Source organism: Protopterus annectens, chromosome 2.part0 (assembly GCF_019279795.1).
Source record: "Protopterus annectens isolate FY-2018-M chromosome 2.part0, PAN1.0, whole genome shotgun sequence".
NCBI classification, from domain to species: Eukaryota; Metazoa; Chordata; order Ceratodontiformes; family Protopteridae; genus Protopterus; species Protopterus annectens.
Window position 1 is genome coordinate 224425216 of NC_056728.1, and position 23189 is coordinate 224448404.

The 23189-nt window shown below is 45.2% G+C and overlaps 1 protein-coding gene across 1 annotated transcript in view; it reads left to right on the forward strand.

The window, feature by feature from the left end:
- Window positions 1-23189, forward strand: part of SF3B1 (splicing factor 3b subunit 1) — a 1956191-nt gene that overhangs the window by 958236 nt on the left and 974766 nt on the right. The gene's annotated exons all lie outside the window — the stretch shown is intronic.

Here is a 23189-nt window from a genome sequence, read left to right on the forward strand (position 1 = left end):
TTCAATCTGGCAGCATATGACAGATTTTGGAGTCCCTTTATCCTTTTGGTGAGGAACTTTTGGGGTCTCTCCAATTGCTGCAGATGTCGGGTGAGATACATCCCGAATGGGGCATTGTACTCGATCATTTGTCTGATAAGTGAAGAGTACAGGGGAACAATGACCTCACTAGATCTGGATGTGAATCCCTTCATGATCAGGTGGGCAATGTAGAAGGTCTTTCTAACCACTTTAGCAATGTGAGTGTCAAAAGAAAGGCCACTGGCAACCTGGGTTCCCAGGTCCCTGATAACCTCTTCTGTGCTTAGTGGATTGCCACCTATAATGGTAGCTTGGGGTTACCTTGTTTTTCCCGAAGGGTATGACTATACATTTTTTGGCGTTTAACTTCAGGCCATGGCTCTGGCACCCAGCTATCTGTTTCCGTGAGTCCCTTCTGAAGGATATCCGTGTACGATGCACTTTCCACTATGGCGCCCAGTTTGCAGTCATCTGCAAACTTTGTCAGCCAAAGTCCTCCCATGTTGGCCTGTACTTCTGAGAAGTAGATGCCAAACAATAGGGGGCCAAGGACCGAGCCCTGTGGGACACCACTTGTGACCGGCTTGGAGTCTGACACAGCGCCAGCAACTCTAACCCTGTGGGTTCTGTCCTTAAGCCAGTTTGCAACCCATCTTGTGACATATGGGTTTACATTTAAGCTGGTAAGTTTTTCTACAATACCCGAGTGGGGTATTGTGTCGAAAGCCATTGCAAGGTCAAGGTAGGCTGTATGGACTGCCTTTCCCTCATCAGTGGCCTTGGTGACTGTTTCGAAGAAGTCGAGCAAGTTCAAAAGGCATGATCTTCCCTTGACAAAGCCAAACTGGGTCGGGTCCAATGTCTGCAAGTCCCCTATATCTTTGTTTATGAGCTCCATTATGATCCTCTCCATAGCTTTGCAGACTAGACTTGTTAAGCTTATGGGGCGGTAATTACCAGGGTCCGTAGAGGCGCCGCCTTTGTGGAGTGGGACCACAGTTGCCGTACGCCACTCCTTGGGCACGTATCCTGTGGTAAGGCTGAGATTAAACAGCTGCCTTATGTGCGGGTTTAATTCCTCATTTAGCTCGTGTAGCACACAGCCGGGGACACCATCCGGTCCCATTGATGCTGTGTTTTTAGCTTTAGAGAGAGCAGCTTTCACCTGCGCATTTGAGATGTCCGGGAGGCTACACTCGGCTGGGATAGTTATCTCTCCTTTAGGAGAGGGGGGTGAAGTTTGCACTGAACCTGTCTGCCAGTATGTTGGCAATGTCTGTGGGTTCAGTGATTTTTGTATCATCTAATTCTGAGCATATCTGGGAGTTTCCACCCAGGTTCCTAACATAGCTGAAAAAGGCCTTATGATTGTCCTTTGAATCCATGGCAATTTTTCTCTCAAAATTGGCCTTAGTTGATTTTATGAGTGCTCGTATTTTTTTACTAATAATGATCAGGGGTGACTTCCCTTTTATGGATTTTGTTCTATCATGTAATAGCTTTCTCCTCTTGTTGTAAAGTTTGTTAATGGCTGGGGTCCACCAGACTGGACGTTTGCCCTTTGTGGAAAGAATCTTGGTTTTATTTGGGATTGCCTGATCCATGCAGTCCTGGAGGTGTTCATAGAAGGCATTTGTAAGGGCTTCCAGCTTGGGTTGTGGTTTCCTCTGGCTCAGGGGCCTTGAAGGATACCACACCAGTCTTGAGTAGTGTGAAGTTTGCTTTAGAGAAGTTCTTCACTATGGTCTTTTTGTTTGGGGTGGGGGCGGGATGTGGCTTTCCAGTGAGATTAGTTTATGATCAGATCTCACCAATGAGGGATATACTTCCGGTGTGGAGCATTTTGTCCCCATGTTTGTGACAATGAGATCTAGTATATTTTCTCCTCTCGTGGGAACAGTGACTAGCTGTTCCATGGCATTTGAATTTATGAACTCCAGGAACCGTTGGGCTAGAAAGTTAGGGCTTGAGTAATGTTCCCAGTCTATATTCGGGTAGTTGAAGTCACCCAATATGATGGTGTTTGGAGATGCATTTATACCCTCCAGTGTCTTCAGGAAGGCTGTGTGGGGTTCCTGAGTTTGAGAGGGTGGCCTGTAGCATGCTACAATTTGTAGAGCAGTTTTGCCTATGGTTAGTTGCACCTGGATGGTTTCCGAGCTTAGCGTTGCCACCAACCTGGAGGTGTGGGTATCCTTTATGAATATGGATAACACCCCCTCCTTTTGTGGTGTGGTCCGGGTTTTGGGGCCGGAACGCATGATATGAGGTAAAACCTAATAGTGCCGGAGTGCTCTCAGGAGCCTTGAACCAGGTTTCAGTTACAGCACAGACATCGATGTTCTCCATACTGAGAAGGGCCTCGAGTGCGTGCATTTTGAGATTTAGACTTCTGGCATTGAGCAGCATTACCCTCAGTTTCTTCCCATTTTTGTTTTCTAGTGTGGTAGATTTAGAATTTGAGCCTTGCCTAAAAAAGGCACTATGGGGGTGGCAAGAGCCTTAGCCAATATCCGGAATCCCAGGGGTGACAGGTGCAAGCCGTCCCTTGCAAAGCAGCGTGGCTTGTCAAGCATGTCATCCCAGGCAGACAGACACTGGATCCCCTTTGAATGACACCAGACATTAAGCCAATTGTTAAAGCTGATCATCTTGTCTCTATATTGTGGCATCATTCTTGGTGAAGGAAGGATACTGCTCAGGGTTAGGGTCATACCTGCCTGGGCTACATAATCAGAGAGCTCCTCTGTCTCTTTTCATGTAGTCCAGGGAGGTACGTCTCAGGTCGTTCACACCAGCATGGACAATGACTGTGTCATATTTGTACTTGCTGTGGAGGTTAAGGTTATCCTTAAAGTGGCATAAGGGTTTGCTTTGCTTTCATGAGTCTGTTTGATTTAAAATCTGTGTTTTGTAAGTACCCTACAGATTAGTTTTTCCAGAGTGAGATTTGGAGACCACCTATTTGCTAAATGGATTTTTCTTTAGCAGGTGTGGTAGTGGTTTGTTTTTTCTTGTTTTTTGAGAATCACTAGTCAGAAATGGAAGGCATACTGCTAAACCAAAGGATTTCTTTGTAGCTATCACTGCTGTGATAGCTTTCCTTCCACAAGGGATTGGACTTGTGTACATTTCTGAGGCCTGTGATATCCCTGAAAAAAACAATTCCAGTTAATTGTTCTTTGGAATGGAATATTCTGCCAAAGGGTTTTCATTCTCCAAGTTTTGTTCTGTTTAAATATAATTTTAGTTTCTGTAAATAGTGTACCACTGTCAAACCACAAAGTCTGTTATTGATTTCCATCAAAGCTGTATTACAGCCCATCTGTATCTGGTGTCTGGGTAAGAGGAAGATGATTTCCAAATGATGTCCTCCTATTCCTATGTTACAGTATTCATACTGTGGGATTTTCTGCTTCAGGTGACCAGTATGTCAGCTCCTGTACAAAATCTGCAGCTTGGCTGTTGTAGCTGCGTGGGCCATCACACGTAGGGCCATAAACCAGGGACCTTAAATGTGATCTCTGCACCCACAGACCTCAGAGCTTTACAGCCACAGATGACTGAAGCATTGTGTGCTTCCCTCCTTCACCGCAAGACGTCTAAAGGCTAAGTACCCCGTTGGGGTTTTCTTCTTTAATTTCTAGCTAAAGCTTTGTTTGTTGTAGCAATCCTTAGCCGATGTCAGCAAAAAAGGGCAAATGCCAATGTGGGTGCCAGATACCCTATAAACACACATGCAACCAGTGTGTTTTTTGCTTAGGCCAGGAGCACGATCACAACGCTTGCTCCATCTGCCAGTCTTTCGTTCCTAAGACCCTTCACAGCCGTCTGGCTGCTCTAAATCTTTACCTGGAAAACCAGCGGCTTAAAAAATTAGCTCTTAGGATGGATCCCATATCTGAGGCCTTGAATGAACCACCACGAAAGAAGGGAAAGTTTCCTAGGCCCTCTGCCGCACTGCTATCGGATGCCCTGACAGCTGCCGATTTAGGACTTAAGGGACGTCCGGCCTTATCGACTTTAACGGCGACCTTGGAGGAAGCCGCTTCACAGTTGGTGACTGGCACGTCTCCAGAGGCCAACCCAGACACCGGCTACCGCCGAGGTCGAGGGGGAACCAGACACATCCGGCTGGGATCCCTCCACCAGACACTGCTACTGTTAGCCAGGCATCCGACTCCAGGCCTTACTCCTAAGTCTACCTCAGTCAAAAAGAAACAAAAAAAATAAACATCTGGCTACACCCACAGAAGGCCTGCCAGATTGGCAGTTCTTCACCTCTTCCTTAATGCAGGCCTTTCTGGCCTTTAGGCCCTCAGCGTCTTCTCCAGCTACCCTTTTTCTGCTTAGTCCTAGACCTACTTCTGCATCTTCCCTTCCAACACTTCCTTTTCTTCCCTCTCTTCAAAAATAAAAGACTTTTATTATTCCTGTTCTGAGGATTCCATTTCTTACACTTCCTAAGTTGCCTCCCCTCAAGAGTGCTATTCACCAGATGACAGATGAATCTGTTGAGGGAGAGTCCCCCCCACCCCCACCCCCACCCGAGGACATCACCTTTGGTGAAACCATCACCAAAATGAAAGAATATTTGAAATGGGGCACCTCACAAATGTCTTACACTCAAGGTATTTTGAGCTTTTGCAAGTGGATCCCCCCTATCCTTCTGACATTCCACCTGTCATCCCTGCCTATTTAGATCCCTTTGCCTCTGCATCAAAGACACCCGATTCTCAGCCACGTGCTCCTAAGAGGCCAGACTGCTTCTGTAAGGTGCCTGATGACCAGAAATTTAGTCAAGCCTCTCTTGGCTGATCCTGCTGTGATTACCATCTCACCAGATAATCCAGACTTATTCCATCTGCCTCTCTCTTACCTACCTACAGACAGACAGCAAAACTATGGATAGAATTGAAAAGAAGGTCTACACCTTTTCCACATTGGCTTTTAGAACCATCAGTTATAAAACCCATATGACCAAACATGCTTTGGACCTGGTCTCTCAAGCCACTACTCTGCTGACATCTCTTCCAAACTTTCTCTGCCTGCCCAAGAAGCCAGACACTCAATTAAATGCAGCTATGATGCTGCAGAGGCCTCTGCAGCATCTGCCTCTGTTCTCAGTAGATACTTCTGGCTTTGTCTGCAACATTTATCTGAAGACTTCGTCTACAATCTTAGATGCCCCTCTGGACCCTAATTTCCTGCTTGGCAAACAGTCAGCAGACCGGTTTAAAAATCTGCAGGAAAAGGGCAAGGAAATGCAAGACATCAGTCATCTCTTGGTGTCCCCATTTCCCAAATATTACAAGAATTACCCTGCTAAGGCCACATTTGTCAGACTAAACCCACCCTCTGCTGGACCTACCTCTTCCAAAGAACCACCACCATATGGCAAACCCCTACCAGGCTAGCTGCCTCTCAGCCTCCCTCTAGACAGCCCTTTCAAAACAGAGGAGGCCCCAGCAATGCAGGACTGCCTTGCACCCCTTCCCCTTTCTGCCCACCTCTCCCACAGCATCCCCTTTTGGAAAGCCATCACCACAGACAGATGGATTCTGGCTATTATCCAAAATGGATACTTCCTCTCCTGCAAAGAAAGGCCACCCTTAAGGGGGTGTCCCCTTTCCCCCAAGAAATCAGACACCTCTTACCACAGGTCCTGACAGACCTTCTGAACTTGGACACCATAGAACCTGTCCCCCAGGACAGGAAAGAAAGGGCTTCTATTCAAGACTTTTCTTGGTCCCCAAAAAGGTTGGACCATGGAGAACCCACTCTAGACCTTTCCTTCATAAAACTATTCTTAAAAGTGCCCATCTTCAGCATTTTGTTGCCTCCAAGTTTGCTCCCTCTCATACCAGCCAAGGCTTTCATGACCACACTGGACCTAAAAAAAAGCCTACTTGTACATGCCCATTCTACCCTCCCACAAAAATGTTTTATGTTTCTCTGGACCCTCGTATCATTTCCAGTTTACTGTTTTGCCCTTTGGTTTGTCCACTGGCCACACTGTTCACAAAATGTTTTTCACCAGCCATTGCCTATTGCAGAATACAGAGAATTCAGATTTATCCTTACCTAGACGACATTCTGATTCTAGCAGACTGCAAAGAAAAACCCTATTAATCCATCTAGAGTTCACCATGTGCCTACTACAAAATATGGGGTTCACCCTCAACCTCCCAAAATAATCACTGACACCAGAATAAGACAAAATATTTCTGGGTTGCAGAATCAGAACGGACATAATGAAAGCCTTCCTTCCCCAGGACAAGGTCAGCTCCCTGACTTCCCATTTCAAAGCCCTGCTGCAGACCCAAATAACTGCAAGGTGATTCCTAAGGACACTGGGCCTAATGGCAGCCACCATCCCCATGCTTCCACTAGCCAGACTGCACATGGGAAAGCTGCAGTGGTATCTGAAAAATGTTTGGTCTCAACACCAACATCCTCTAGAGCAAGAAATCTTTCTCCTGCCCTGCCTAAAGGCAGAAGTAACTTAGTGGATTCAGCAAGTCCAGCTCAACCCAGGCCTTCCTTTGCAGCCTCCTCTCCCAACCCAGGTTATGCATACAGATGATTCAGACTGATTATGGGGAGCCACAGTGGCATCTTACAGGGTCCAAGCAAAGTGGCACCCTTCCTTAAGGAGCATACACATCAACATGAGGGAAATGACAGCAGTCTTTCTAGTACTGAAAACCTTCAGCTCTCTCCTACTACCAGGTGTTCCCCAAATAATAACAAGATGACAACACAGTTATGTGGTACCTCAACAAGCAGGAGAGAACAAAAGTGTACCATCTGTGCAGACCAACCTTACTGATATGGGATCTAGCCTCTCGACAGAACCTGTCCCTGCATGCATCCTACATCACCTCGTAGGATGACAAACAAGCAGACCTTCTAAGCAGGACATCCTCTCCACAGCACGAATGGTTGTTGGACAGGAATATCTTCCTAGACATTGTCCACCAGTGGAGCACTCCTCAAGTAGACTTGTTTGCCTCACCCCAGAACAGACAACTGCAGACCTTCTGCTCCAAGACCTACTCCCTCTCGCTTGAAGAGTAGATGCAGTGAAAGTTTTTATATGCCTTTCCTCCCTTCCCACTAATTCAAAAAGTCGTCCTGAAAATCAGGATAGACCAAACAAAAATCTTGGTGACTCCCTACTGGCGAAGGCAGCACTGGTTCCCCCTACTTCACAATCTATCCAAGAGAAGTCACCATAAGTTACCCCACAGAGTGGACCTTTTGACACAACAAAAGGGAACCCTCATCCACCCACACTTGCAGATGTTGTTACTGACACTGTGGGTGATAAACTTCTAATTCTCTTCAGGCTTCACTACTTAGAGGATGTGCTTTCAGTCCTGAGGGAGGCCAGGAAACCTACTACAAGAAAATCATACTTGGCTTAAATGGGAAAGATTTTCCAAATGGTGAATGGACAAGGTCAGGGATCCATGCATCTCAGATCATGCCCCCCCCCCCCCCCAGTTCTTGCTTGTATGTGTCAGCTAGTAAAGGGCGGACTCTCTTATTCTTCAGTGAAAGTTCATCTTTCAGCAGTGTCATCCTGCCTGCCACTAGACCCTCCCCTACTAGCCAGGCCCGACGTTAAGCTATTCTTAAAAGGGGTCTTACACATCAGACCTCATAGAAAGGCCGTCCAACCACCCTGGGACCTTAACTTCATTCTGGAAAAACTAACCCAGTCTCCATTCATATCTGCTAGTGCATCTACTCTGCAAATTTGCACTTGGAAGACAGTACTGCTAGTGGCCATAACTTCAGCCAGAAGGGTGTCTGAATTACAGGCCCTAATGGCCTGCCCCTCACACTACCTTCCACAAAGACAGGGTAACACTTAGAACTAACCTTTCCTTCATGCCAAAGGTGGTCAACGATCTGTCCTTAAACCAATCTATTCATCTTCCCACCTTCTACACCTCTCCTACCAATGACAGCGAGAGAATACTGCACTCCCTGGATGTACACAAACAGCTAAGATTTTACCTAGACAAAACAAAATCCATTAGAAAATCGAATCAACTTTGTTTTCTTCCACCCCAGGGCCCTTGGCAAGGCAGTTTCCAAACAAACCATCGCATGCTGGATTAGGAAAGCCATTTGCCTCTGCTACTCACAGCATGGCAAAAAGCTTCCAGAGGGAATCAAAGCTCACTCCACCAGGGCAGTGGCAGCCTCCAAAGACTTTTTAAATGGCCTGGACATCACTTCCATGCTGGAAGCAGCCACATGGTCCACCATTCACACTTTCACCAAACACTACAAGTTAGACACTGTCTCCAGAGTATGGGCAAGATTTGCCAGGGCAGTCATGCAGGGCTTTGTGGAATCAGCCTTTTCAACCTCCACCCTTCCTTCCAACTAAGCTGTGGTACTCTTCCACACCAAGAATACTGCAACATAAGAATAGAAGGACATAGAAAAGTTGTGTAAAATCCTACCATAACCATAGATGTCCTTGTCTTCCATGTTGCAGTATTCCTTCCCACCCACCAAAGCTCCCTTATCCCTTTCTCTCTCTCTCTCTCTCAATCACTCATATCCTCAGATCTCTTGGGGGGGGGTCTACACCCTATCCTGTGACCTATGCAACCACATAAGGGCTCCTTGACCCTGTGACTGACACCACTGGCTGTTACTCCTGCTGGGCCTTCAAGTTCTGAGATCTGTGCTTGCAGACGTCACATTTAAGGTCCTTGGTTTATGGACCTACGTGTGACATCCCATGCAGCTACAACAGCCAAGCTGAGGCTTTTGTATAGGAGCAGACATACGGGTCGCCTGAGGCAGAAAATCCCACACCAAGAATACTGCAACATGAAAGAGGAGGACATCTGTGGTTATGGTAAGATTTTTACACAACTATTCTTTCCACCTTCTTCACTTCCTAGCCAAGGGCTATCACCACATGTTACCCCACAAGGTGGACCTACTAACACAACAAAAAGGAACTGTCATTCGCCCTCAACTGTCTTTGCTGCACCTAACTCTGTGAGTGATCAACTTCTGATCATTTTCAGACAACACTACTCAGAGGACATGCTCTCCGTACTGAGGGAGGCCAGGAAAATAGCTGCTAGGAAAAACTATTTGTCTAAATGGCAGAGATTCTCCAAATGGTGTTCCCTTAGGGACAAGGATCCTTTTCAGGCAGATCCTTCACTTGTCCTTAGCTATATATGTGAGCTTATTAAGGAAGGACTAGCATATTCTTCATTGAAATTCCACCTTTCTGCCATTTCAGCCTGCTTGCCCTTACAGCTATCACTACTTGCCAGACTGGACGTTAAACTTTTCCTGGGGGGGGGGGGGTCTTGCATATCAGACCACCAAGAAACCCACCCCCCTCCCTGGAACCTCAATTTCATGCTGGAAAAACCTCACCTTACCTCCCTTTGAGTCAGCCAGCACAGCTTCGCTACAAATTTGCACATAGAAAACCATTCTTTTAGTGGCCATTGCCTCCACTAGAAGAGTGTATGAACTACAGGCTCTCATGGCCTGTCTTCCTTACACCACCTTCCACAATGACAGGTGACCTTGCGCACAAACCCTTCCTTCATGGCCAAATTAGTGAACGTACTATCCTTAAACCAGTCCATTCATTTACCTACCTTCTTCCCCTCTCATTCCCTAGATGTACACAGACAACTGAGATTCTACTTAGACAAGACTAAGTCCTACAGAAAATATGACCAACTCTTCATCTCCTTTCACCCCAGGGCTCTGGGTGAGGCAGTTTCCAAACAAACTATTTCTCTTGGATCAGGAAATCCATTATCTTCTGCTACTCGCATCATGACAAACAGTTGCCTCAAGGAATGAGGGCTCATTATACTAGAGGCATGGCTCCCTCCAGTGCCTTTCTTTGAGGGCTGGACACAGCCTCCGTAATGGAAGCAGCTACCTGGTCTACAGTTCACACTTTCACAAAACCCTGCAGGCTAGACCAGGTCTCCAGGGCCAGAACAGGATTCACCAGGGCAATCCTGCAGGGATTCTTGGAATCCTCTACTCCCTTCTTTCACTCCTTCTAGCTATGGTACTCTTCCACAGTATGAGTACTGCAACATAGGAATAGAAGGACATAGAATAGTTGTATAAAATCTTACCATAACCATAGATGTCCTTCTCTTCCATGTTACAGTATTCCTCCCCACCCTCCATACCCCCTTTTTTTCCATCTCCTCTGGGTGGTTGGTCTTTGACCTCTATATCCACTCCCTACAGGATATTCTGTACAGCCCTTCAGGGACATTTGCTCCTTGGCCTCAACTTTTGTACACCTTATACTGGGCTTTCAAGTTCTGAGGTCTGTGTGCAAACGTCACATTTATGGTCCCTGGTTTGTAGCCCTGCCTGTGACGTCCCACGCACCTACAGCAGCCAGGCTTAAGATTTTGTATAGGAGCTGACGTCTGGTCACCTTAGGCAGAAAATCCCACAGTATGAATACTGCAACATGGAAAAGAAAGACATCTGTGGTTAGAAGTGTTGCTTGAGAGGGTGAGCCTATCTGAGAATACATTACCCCATACCCTGTCTTGAGATTCCAGCTGGCTTGTCAGTGCTGACCCCAGTACAGTGCTGCACTGTCCTGTCATATGCTTGCAACCCTAGGCTCCACCGTAGTAATTTGGAATTTAGCTGGCTGGCTCCCTGCAGCTGTAGATCCCCCTCCGCCTCCTGTTGCCAGTACTTAGCACCAGGGCCTCCCTGTCACAGTAATATTTCATCATGTTAACATCATACAGTTTATTCTCCTCTTTATTGCATATCCTAGACACCCTAAGAAACTGCCTCTTAACTATGCTGGGAAAGACCTAACCAAGGTGGGCTCTCTACGACTTTATATAGGCAACCTTGCTCGCGTAATGGTCTCTTGAGTAGAGAGAGCATGCATCTTGGGCATCTTTCCCAGCATGGTTAAGAGCCAGTTTCTTAGGGTTTCTTGGATATAGAATAAAGAGGAGTATTTGAGGCGTGAACATGATACCGTGGAAAGGGTGTTCATTGAGAAGAGGCTATGATAAAAAGATGGTTAGAGATATATGTGGAACTGTTATGGATAGCCAGCAAGTGACCACCTTGAATAATCCTAGTTGTGACCAGATGGGAGTAGGTGTGGACACAACAAGGAATGTGGGCAGTACAATGATTAAATTTGGATGTGATAGGAACAGGGGAAGGAGAAGGAAGATGAGTTCCTTTGTGACTAATTTTATTAGTGACAATAATGTTGTTAAGGATATTTTACAGAAACATTGGCATTTACTAACTTTGGATGCTGAAACTGCAAATTTTGTTGGTAATGTACCTAGGTTTACATACCGGAATAGCAACAACCTCAAACAGTTGCTATGCAGTGAGAGAAAAAAAGGTGCATATGGAGATCAATGGCTAGGGACATACCCCTATAGGTACTGTAGTGTTTGTAAGGTTTTAACCAAAGTGCAAATCTTTAATCATCCTACATTAAAATTTCAGTTTAAACCCCGGTTTTATGCAGATTGCACCACTACACACCTCATATGTTTGGCTACTTGTGGTTCTTGTTCTTTCTTCTATGTGGGCAAGACTATCCAACGGCTAAGAGATAGGGTTTACAAACACATCTCTGATATGAGGAAGGGAGATGTTAGGAATGCCCTAGCAAAACATCTGATAGAACATCCTGGTCATCAGTTCTCGTTTAAAGTTATACAGTGTTTTAATAAGAATTTGTGGGGTGGTGATGTTAACTATCTGGAATGGGTAGAACTGAGATGAATTTTGAGGATGCAAGCACACAAACATCCAGAGTTTGAATGATTGTGTTAGTGTTAAACATATCTTGAATGGGTGTAAACCCTAGAGATGATCTACCCTGTACTAGTAGTGATGCCATTTTGGCTCCAGTTTGTCTTATTGGATCTGAAGAAGCATATTTTATATGGGAAAGTGCTTGTCCTTTTCTTGGTTTTGTATGCTCTTTTTTATTAAAGTGGAGATTATTGCTGTGGTTGTCCTGCTGGTTCTTTTTGCTAGTGTTTGGTTTTCCTGCTTGGATATTCAGTATACGTTGGTGATTTATTTTTTGTTTTACCTGGGTACTTTTACTCACCTCTGCCCTTGCAGTCATTCTGTCCAAGGGAGCATCATTCCCTACATGCAGCTGTGGCTCACCTTCAGTCTCACTGCTACAGAGTAGCTCCCTTTCTGAAGTAACCACCACACCAGTCCTGGCTTCAAGGCTGCAGTCTGTCTGGATCTCCTCCAGGCTATGAGACCCACATGCTTGTCGCCAAGCCTGACACTGTCACTGCACGCACACAAGGTGCTGCATTATCAGAATCATTCCCTATCAGGACATCTGCAGGGATATCTTCAAACACACATACTTGCTGGCTTTCTTTTACACCCTCCCATTCAAGGTGAACCCCAGCCAAAAGGTATTTCAAATGATGTCCCTCCTAAAGCTCTGACTGGAGTAGACTACCCAAGCAAGTAGTGTGCGCCTCTTTTAACCATTGTAGGCTTCACAGTGGTTAGGTCAGAGGCTCACTCTCTTAGCAGTGACCTCTTTCCCATTTACTAAGGATGTGTAACCTCTTTTGGTAGTTTGGTATCCTTATTGTCTCAAGGCAACTTACTGCTGGCATTCTGTCATTCCCACTTACTGGCTATCGCACCTTTTCGTCCCCACCTTGCCTCTGTGGATATCTGTATGCTACATGGCCCCACTGGTTACATTTAAAGCAATTACCCCTTGGTCCTGGACGTGCACCTGGATTAGTGGCTTCCCCTGCTAGTGGCAGACTCTGTTGGGGTGGTTTAGACTGTCCACCATGGGTTTCCTTGGACCCAAGAGCAGCATTGGGTATCCCTTTCTTGTGCATTGATGCCCTGCTTGCTAGGTATAGGTCTCCCTTCTTCCCCAACTCATCTGCAGTATTGCATTGCCTATCTGCCAGCCAGATTCTCATGTCCTCAGGCAAAGTGCTAAGGGCCTGTTCCCTCACCAAAAGGTCCGCTAGCTCTTCAAAAGTGGTGACCTGACATCCACTCACCCACCTGCGAAAATAAGTGCTTAGTTCAGCAATATATTCACACACTTTCATCTGCCTTGCATCTGTTCTCTCAAAACCTTTTCCTATAAGCTTCAGGTGTTAACTTAAAGCACTCTAAAAGACAATTTTTAACTATTATAATTTAAGCAGTCAGTATCAGACAATTTAGAAATAGCAGTTACAGCTTTACCATGGAGTAAGGGGGTCAGGAACTGTACCCAGAGCCCTTGGTCAACGTTATACTGTTTACATATCCTTTCAGACATATGAATGAAACTATCCAAAATTATCCCCATCTGTAAATTGTGGAAGAAATTTACTGAAGTTTGTTGCTTCTGGGGTTCGATTACTCCCTTCCCTGTTAATCTCCATGACCCTGGCAAAGAGTCAGCATCTCCTTCTCATGTTGCCTCTCTTCTCATTCTACTCAGCCTCTAGGTGTCTCAGTTTCTCATTTTCCTCTGCCTACAATTGTCTGTCTCATTTTCCTCAGACTGTAGACGTCTCAGTCTCTCTGCTGCTTCTATTTACCAGCGTTTGGCCTCCAGTTCAAGTCTCTAACTCCAGGTGCATTTTTAGGTCATCTGTGGAAAGGTTGAATTATCCATTTTCTGAGAGTTGTACATCTCCAAGGCCAGTCTGGTTGTCCTGATTGCTGGACCGTGTTGCAGCTGTGCCCAAGGCTGAAATCACTTCTGCTTTAGTTAGGTTGGCATTCACCAGTCCTTTAGCCTGGCACATCTCGGTCATCTGGCTCTTGTCAGCTTGCCATACTCCTTTTCTGACATCCTTGCCTGCTCTCCCTGATAAGTCAACAAAAAATAAATTAAAAACAGCTGTGATATGAAACTGTAAATGTTCACTGTGTGGCTGATGGAGAGTACAAACACATTTTTTAGTGACCACTGTTTACAAGCTACAAGAATCCAGTATCCACACCACTGAACCCTAATATAGGGATATCCCACCACTGCCAAACAGTGAATATGTGATGTGGATATCCCACCACTGCCCCCCAATTAATATGTGACGCCCCAACACTGGCCCAGTAGTCAAGGAGCCTCAGTCCTCACCATTGGCAACAGTGGGGGACATACACACTGGGAGGATGACAAGTACATAAACAGTAAAGTGCAATTTCCCTTACGAGCACACAGAGACCACAGTCAGTCTGGGGCTGGTTTCTCCCTCTTTATCCAGATCCCCAGTAAGACTCCCCACTGGCACAGCTATAGAGTTCAGTCCTTAGCCAGGGTTCCAAGCTAAGCCTCCAACACTGTCCAACCAGTGCTTCATATCCCTGCCTAGGTAGCTAACACACACTCTTGGAGATGTGTTTTGCACACACACACAGACTTGGGAAAGGCTGGCACATGTTTACTAGATATGCCCCTTTCTGACCAGACTGTAAGGTAGTTACCACTGCCACCAGAACCCCTTATCAGCTACTTTAAGGCCCTTAACAAAGGGTGTCCAATTCTACTGTGTAATGTTACTGTTAATCCAAATGGTAGTTTGACCAAGAGGAAAGCTATTAGGAGTGGCCTGCAAAATGTCACCAAATAGATATGCAAGTACTCTTAAGAGCTTAAATATGTCTCACAGATATCAGCCACAAAGATCGGTTTAAATATATTTAATAATAAGTAAAAGAACAAGACCGTATTCAGTAAATCATCACAGTAACTTCAGAGTTAAAAATCACAGAAAATATTTAACACAATATTGCAGGACGGTCTCAAATACAGAAAACATCTAAACTAATCTTTGCTATATTCCTTACTGAATATAAAAGAATTTCCTGTACCCTAGTTAACTAACTTTTACAGCAAGGCTAGACAGATGTGGTGAGTGGATGTTTCCATCTGAAGTTGCCAGGTCAGAGACAAAATGCACAGTTACTTTCTGGGAGTTTTAAATTAATATCAGATAGTACTGCTGGGTTACGTGCAGCATAACATCCCTTTTTGTCACCTGACTTCAATTCCCAGGCTCAGCAACCATTGCTAGAAACTGCTAGTATTTAGCATCTCCCTGTGAAAATATAGCCTTCAGATGTTTGCATCTGCTGGAAGACGTAAAAGAATACAACACTTGCAGTACAATCTAGTTTTATACATCCTGTCTCCTTGCTGCATCAAGACTTTTATGGCACAGTTATAAAACAATTTAATTTCAACCATTTTTCTGAAATTTTGCAAGTTAACCGTCTGTGATGTTCTTCGTGTTTCACTGTTGCAGTCATTACATTTGGGTAATCTGCTGGCAGGTTGCCCTCAGTCAGCCTGATTAACAAAGTCTTGGGTCCTGCGTCAGATGCTGTCCCTTCTTCCATGACATCAGGTCGTCAGGGGTATAAAACATGCAGCCGACGTCATTACATCACTCTTTCTTGCCATGCGGTGGCCAAAGCAAAAGCAGTTCGCAAGTGCCGGTCGGCCGGCTCCTGAAATTTTCGTTTTCGAGTTTAAGAACCGAAGTCGTCAACTTAAAGCTAAGTACCCTGTTGGGGAAACTTTTTCTTGCTCCTTACCGATGTCAGTAAAAGTTAATAATTGCATTACTTGAAAGAAAATACCTCATAAAGATTTTAATTCGTACTGTATTCCTTGCCTAGGCCCTGACCACGACGTACTTTGCTGTCGGTTTTGTGCTTTAATCAGCACACTATCCGTCGTCGGTACATTTTTGCCTCTTAATTATTTCGGTTCTCAGTTTAATTATATAGAAATGTCGTCAATTAGCCTTCCGACTACCGAAATTCCGAAAAAACGCAAAGATAAAGACAGAGACAGGCCGCCGAGGTCCAAAACTGCCAACAACGCTTCTCCTAAGCCAGTCGCCAGTTCGCTGGTACTTAGTGAGGTGCTTTTGCAGCCCCTGATACCAGCTACTTCTGATTCGCAGGCCTCTACTGAGACCCATTCGGAGTCCAGAATGCCACAAGATGCTTCACCTATGGAACCCGCTGATGTCTGTACCTTGAATGGGTCCAGAGCCGATGTGCAGGCACCAGCTTCTGAGGGTGTATTCAGGTCTACAGACTTGCATATTAAATAGACACCGCCTTCATTACTAAGGCCTAAATCTCGATCCATGTCCAAATAACCGACGCCCAGGCCATGTGTTCAGGCCCCTATGCCTAAAAAACAAATAATAAAAATGGTTGAAGATCTAATTTCTCTAATCAGGGGTAGTCAGCCCCCCCCCCTCTCTCTAAGAAGCCTAGAGCTGAAATTGATTGAGTCTTTTGATCAGGATTCTGTTTCTTCTGACTCTTCTAATGTCCTGGATGTGTCCATACCTACTTATGAGGATTTGAGGATTCCGATGCAGAGGACTCCATTCCCTCTGCTTCCCCTCTTGAGGAATTTCTTTTGGGGAAACTTTACATGCTTTGAGGGAGCATTTCCACTGGGAAAGCCAGGAATTTTCTGATTCAAAAAAGAGCCTTACGGATTTCCTGCTTCTACCTCAGCATAGGCCTTTGGCTATACCGCCTGTACTAGACATTGTTGATGATGTGTTCTTGGAATCCAGTTTGCCTCCTGATTCCCTGCCTCCGGCTCCTAGCAAACCTGACAGATACTACAGGGTTCCTGAGTCCCACAAGTTCCTTTTCAAAAATCCTGTTGCAGATCCAGAAACCATTTCTCAGGGGCCCAAGGGCATTAAGGCTTCTACTTCTAAAAATCCTACCCCTTCTGATAGAGATTCCACAGCGCTGGATCGATGGGGTAAAAAGGTTTATACTTCTGCGACCTTGGCAATCAGAGCATTAAACTGCCAATTTCATATGTTAAAATATCAACAGCATATTATTGGACTGGTTAAACAGAAAATGATGTTGATTCCTGACTGTGGAAAATAAAGATTTACAGGATTTAATGCATTCTGCTGAACAAGTTGGAAAACATACTTTGCCTCCTGCAGGGCTGCTGTTACTGGGTCTTTGCTTAGAAGGCATGCTTGGCTTAAGGGGCAGTCTTTGCCTGATCATGTTAAAGCTAAATTGTTGGATGCTCCTTTAAGTCAGGACCGACTGTTTGTCAATAAGGCTGAAGAAGTTCTAAAAAAGATGGAAGATAAAGCTAAAGCTATGCAAACTGTTAAAGATTTCTTACAAGTGCAACCTCCAAGATTTAGTAGGCATTGGCCTACTAAGAATTGGTCCTTTCCAGCCCCTTCCAGATCCTCTCAAGCCAAACCCAGACACAGCAAAAACCCCAGGTTTCAGTCCCAGTGTACTCTCAGAGCTAAGCAGTGGGGAGCCTCCACTTCCAAATCTGGAAATAACAAGACACCCCCCCCTACAGTAAACAGTCTCAATGACTTCCTTTTAAAATTACCAAGCACTGTCTTTCAACCGCTCCTTTGGGGGGAAAGATTGCTCTTCATGTAAAGAACTGAGAACTCAATAACCTAGGACAAATGGGTTTTAAATCTAGTGTCCCAGGGATACAGATTTCATTTTCACACATTGTCAACACCAAATGGGTGGCCAGACCTGCCCCCGAATAAGTGGGCAGAGGCTCAAAAACAAGTCCTTTCTTACTTAAGCATGGGGGCTTTTCAATAGGTGCCAGAAGAGGAAAAGGGTCAAGGCTTTCCTGGTACCCAGAAAAGACTCATGATGTCCAGTCCTGGACCTGTCTACTCTAAACACCTTTCTGGAGATTCCAAAATTCAAGATGCTGACTCTTCACCAGTTACTTCCTATGCCAGACAAAGACACCTGGTTGGCAACTTTAGATTTAAAAGAAGCATACCTGCACATCCCAATCAGGGAATCTTACATTTTGCAGGCAAAGAAATATTCAGATATATCCATACCTGGACGATTGTCTAATTCAGGCAGAAAACCAGGGCATACTTTTAAGTCATCTGGCGTTTGTAAAAAGGGTTCTAACTTGTCTAGGGTACACCATAAACGAAAAGAAATCACAACTGTTACCCTGTCAACAGATTGCATTCCTGGGTGCAAGCTTGACTACAACTTCCCAGATGGCTTTACTCTTGCCAGAGAAGCAAATTCATTTGGTAACTTACTTCAAACAAGTGGCCACAAAAACCCTGCTCTCTGCAAGACAAATACTGCAAGCCTTGGGGTTCATGGCCTCCTGCATTGTTCTAATTCCATATGCAAGACTGCATATGAGGAAACTACAGTGGTATCCAAAAAGTCTATGGAGTCAACATTGTCACAGCCTGGAAACGATGATTCCTATCATACCGTGCCTACGCCTGGAGTACCTATGGTGGGTAGAAGCCTGCCACCAAAACAAGGGATTACCATTCACACTACCCCCTGCTGCCCAAACCCTAATTACAGATGCATCAGACTATGCATGGGGGGCTCACCTGGCAGGGAAGTGCATTCAGGGCAAATGGAACCCAAATCAAATGCACCTACATATCAATCAAAAAGAAATGTTAGCTGTACAGAATGCTCTGGCAGCCTTCAAGGACTACATTCTTCCAGGACAACTAATGGTAAAGATGGGCAACACCACGGTTATGTGGTATATAAACAAGCAGGGGGGTACACATTTCTACCCCCTCTGCAGACTACCCATGGCATTGTGGAACACAGCCCTGAGCTACCAAGCGCATCTACAAGCTCAATTCCTGCCAGGAAAATTGAATACACTGGCAGAAGGACTAAGCAGAAACCTCATAGACCCACATGAGTGGAAACTGGAACCACGTATTTTCAACATGTTGACAAACAAATGGGGAAACCCAGACACAGATCTATTTGCCTCTCTCCAGAACTACCAGTTGGACAAGTTTTGCACAAGGACTCCCCACAAACAAGCCTGGAAAGTGGATGCTCTGTCCTTCAGCTGGAAAAATCCATCAGTCTACGTTTTTCCCCCTCTGCCTCTGCCCTCCAAAGTTCTACCAAAAGTCAAACAGGACAAACCAAGGATAATTTTGATTGCTCCAGACTGGCCGCGCCAACACTGGTACCTCCTCCTGCGCAGTGTGTTGCAAATATCTCTATGGCACTTGCCTCAGACCCCTTCCCTGCTGTCTCAGCAGGAGAATCAAATTCTGCACCCTCGGCTTCCAACATTAAACCTTGCAGCCTGGCTAATCACTTAAATTCACCCTTATCATCCCTCAGCAAACCTGTGATGGATGTCATCTTGGAGGCGAGGAGACCTAGTACTAGAAAATCTTATGCTGACAAATGGAAAATAATCTGTGCCCGGAACCAATCTTTAGGGATGAGCACAGCAGCGCCCAATTTACCTCAGATTTTGCAATACTTAACTGAGATGCTTCACAAGGGCTGTCTTTTTCCTCCATTAAAATCCACATCTCAGCTATTTCAACTCACTATAACACGGAACTACCCCTCTTCTCTTATTCTCTGCTCAAGCAGCATCTCAGAGGGGCGAAAAACATGAGACCACCCAGGAGAGCTCCAACCCCTGCCTGGGACCTTAACTTTGTTTTGGAGAAACTTACTCTACCACCTTTCGAGCCAGCTGCTACTGCAGACTTAAAATTTCTTTCTTGGAAAACAGCGTTCCTTTTAGCAATCACTTCAGCTAGAAGGATGTCTGAATTACAGGCCCTAATGGCAGTGGAGCCTGTCATCATCTTTCATGCGGACAGGGTATCTCTCAGGACCAATCCATCCTTCATGCCCAAGGTGGTTTCCAGTGTGACTCTTAATCAGTCCATTCATTTGCCAAACTTCTTTCCCAGTCCACAGAACAAAGGGGAACGGATTCTGCATTCCTTGGATGTGCACAGACAACTAAGATTCTACTTGGACAGGACTAAATCTCAAAGAAAATCTGAACAATTGCTGGTAGCATTTGCTGCAGGAGCAGAGGGAAAGGCTATTTCAAAAAAAAAAAAAAACATTTCTAAATGGATAAGCCATTGCAGGGTTCCTGACTCCCACAAGTTCCTTTTCAAAAATCCTACTACTGATCCTGAAGCCATTTCTCAGGGTCCCAAGGGCATTAAGGCCTCTACTGCTAAAAGTCCTACCCCTTCTGATAGATATTCCAGGGTGCTGGATAGATGGGGTAAGAAGGTTTACACTTCTGCAGCCTTGGCAGTCAGGGCTTTAAACTGTCATTTTCATATGCTTAAATGTCAACAGCATACTATGGGACTACTTAAACTGAAAATGTGAATTTCTGACTGTGTGGAAAATAAAGATTTACAGGATTTATTACATTCAACTGAACGTTGGAAAACATACTTTGCAATGTGGTTTTGATTCCTTGGAGGCCTCTTGCAGGGCTGCTTTAACTGGATCTGTGCTAAGAAGGCATGCTTGGCTCAAAGAGCAAACTCTGCCTGACCATGTTAAAGCAAAATTGTTGGATGCTCCTTTACAACAGGACCATCTCTTTGGTAATGAGGCTAAAGAAATGTTAAAAAAGATGGAAGATAAAGCTAAATCTATGCAAACTGTGAAAGATTTATTACATGTGCAACCTCCAAGATTTAGTAGGCACTGGCCTACCAAGAACTGGTCCTTTCCAGTCCCTTTGAGAGCCGCTCAAGTTAAATCCAGACATTCCAAAGGCTCCAGATTTCAGTCACAAGGAACTTTTAGAACAAAACAATGGGGTGCCTCCACCTCCAAATCCGGAAACAACAAGGCACCTCCCTATGGTAAACAGTCTCAATGACTTCCCTCTACAATCACCAAGCACTTACCTTTTAGCCGCCCCTTTGGGGGGGAAACTGGCACTTCATGCACGAAACTGGCAACTTATTAATTAGGACAAATGGGTTTTAAATATAGTATCCCAGGGATACAGATTTAATTTCCACACGTTGCCAATCCCAAACGGATGGCCAGATCTGCCCCCAAATCAGTAGGCAGAGGCCCAGAAACAAGTTCTGTCCCTCATGCACATGGGGCTCTCCAACCAGTACTAGAAGAGGAAAATGGACAAGGTTTCTGTTCAAGACTTTTCCTCATACCCTGAAAAGACAAATCATGGCGTCCAATTGTGGACTTATCCACTCTAAACACATTTCTGGACATTCCAAAATTCAAGATGCTGACTGTTCAACAGTTACTACATATGCTAGGCAAAGATGCTTGGTTTGTAACTCTAGACTTAAGAGGCTTACCTGCATATCCCAATCAGGGAATCTTGCAGAAGATAACTCCACTTCAAAGCAGGTTACTTACATTATCAGTTCTCTGCACTGCCCTTTGCATATGAGGAAACCTCAGCGGTACTTAAAATGTTTAATGAGCCAACAGTCACAGCCTGGAAACAATGATTCCTATTATACCTTGCCTGCAACTACAGTTCCTATGGTGGTCAAAGGCCTGCCACCAAAACGAGGGGCTGCCATTCACTCCATCCCCTGCCGCCCAAACCCTAACTACAGATGCATCAGACTATGCTTGGGGGGCTCATCTGGCAGGAAAGTGCATTCAGGGCAAATGGAGCCCAAATCAAATGCACCTACATATCAATCAGAAAGAGATGCTAGCTGTACAGAATGCACTAACAGCCTTCAAGGACTACCTTCATCCAGGACAACTAATGTTAAAGACAGACAACACCACAGATGTTCATCGTGTTTCACTGCTGCAGTCATTACACTTGGGTTATCCTGCTGTTAGGCGGGCCCGCAGTCGGCCAGAGTTCCAAAGTCTTGGTCCGGCGTCGGTTGCTGTCGCTTCTTCCCTGACGTCAGTGCACCAGGGGTATATAAGATACAGCCGACACCATTTTCTTCAGTCTTTCTTGCCGTGCGGTGCCCGAAGCAAAAGCAGTTTGCAAGTGCCAGTCGGCCAACTCCTGAGATATCAAATTCGATTTTCAGAACCGAAGTCTTCAATAAAGCTAAGTACCCCATTGGGGAAACTTTTTCTTGCCTCAGACCGATGTCAGTAAAAGTTAATAATTGTATTTCTTGTGGGAAGCAAATACCTCATTAGGATTTTCATTCTGTCGGTTTTGTGCTAGATTTAACAAACGCACTATTAAACGCCGGTTTGATTTTGCTCGCCATTACTTTGGCTGAAGATTTAATTATACCATGCCGTCGGAACAACCGATGACCGGAATGCACAAAAAACGCTGAGATAAGGACAGGCATCCAAGGCCCAAAACTGACGAAGAAGCCTCTTCTGTATACTCAAGCTGTTGGGCCTACAGAGACTAACCCTTCAGATGGGTCCAGAGTTGCTGAGCAGGCATCGGCTTCTGAGGGTGTTTTCAGACCTTCTCAACTTACCATTAAAACTACAGCCAAGTCTAAAACTCCATTAACGACAAAGAAGCAAGTACAGCATTCACCTGGACAGGCCTCCATGCCTAAAAAACAGATGCTCAAAATGGCCGAAGACTTAATTACTCTGATCAGGGGTTCCCATCCCCCTCCGGATAAAAGGCCTAGGCAGGATACAGACTAGGATTCCTCTGACCAGATATCTGTATATTCTGATTCCTCTTCAGACCAGGAATACACTTTACCCCCCCCCCCATGAGGACTCTGATGCTGAAGAATCAGTTCCTTCAGCCTCTTCTCCTGAGGATTATTCTTTTGGGGAAACTTTACATACCATGAGGGAGCATTTCCATTGGGAGGGCCAGGATTATTCAGAATCCAAGAAAAGGCTCAGAGACATTCTTTTATTGCCTCAGCACAGGTCCCTTGCTATTCCGCCATTGTTGGATATTGTGGATGATGTGTTTTCTGAATCCAGTTTAAATCCTGATTCTTTACCCCCTGCTCAAGTCGAGCCAGACAGGTACTACAGAGTCCCTGACTCTCCCAAATTTCTTTATAAAAACCCGGCTGCTGACCCAGAAACTATTTCCCAGGGTCCCAAAGGGGTAAAGGCTTCCACGGCTAAAAATCCAGTTCCCTCAGACAGGGATTCTAGAGCATTAGACGGACGGGGGAAGAAAGTTTACACTTCTGCAACTTTAGCAGTGAGGGCTTTAAATTGCCAGTTTCACATGCTTAAATACCAACAATACTTAATGTCTCAATTAAAACAGAAAATGACTGTTAGTGCAGAACATCCTGACTACAAGGAAATGCAGGATTTATTGCATGCAGCTGAACAAG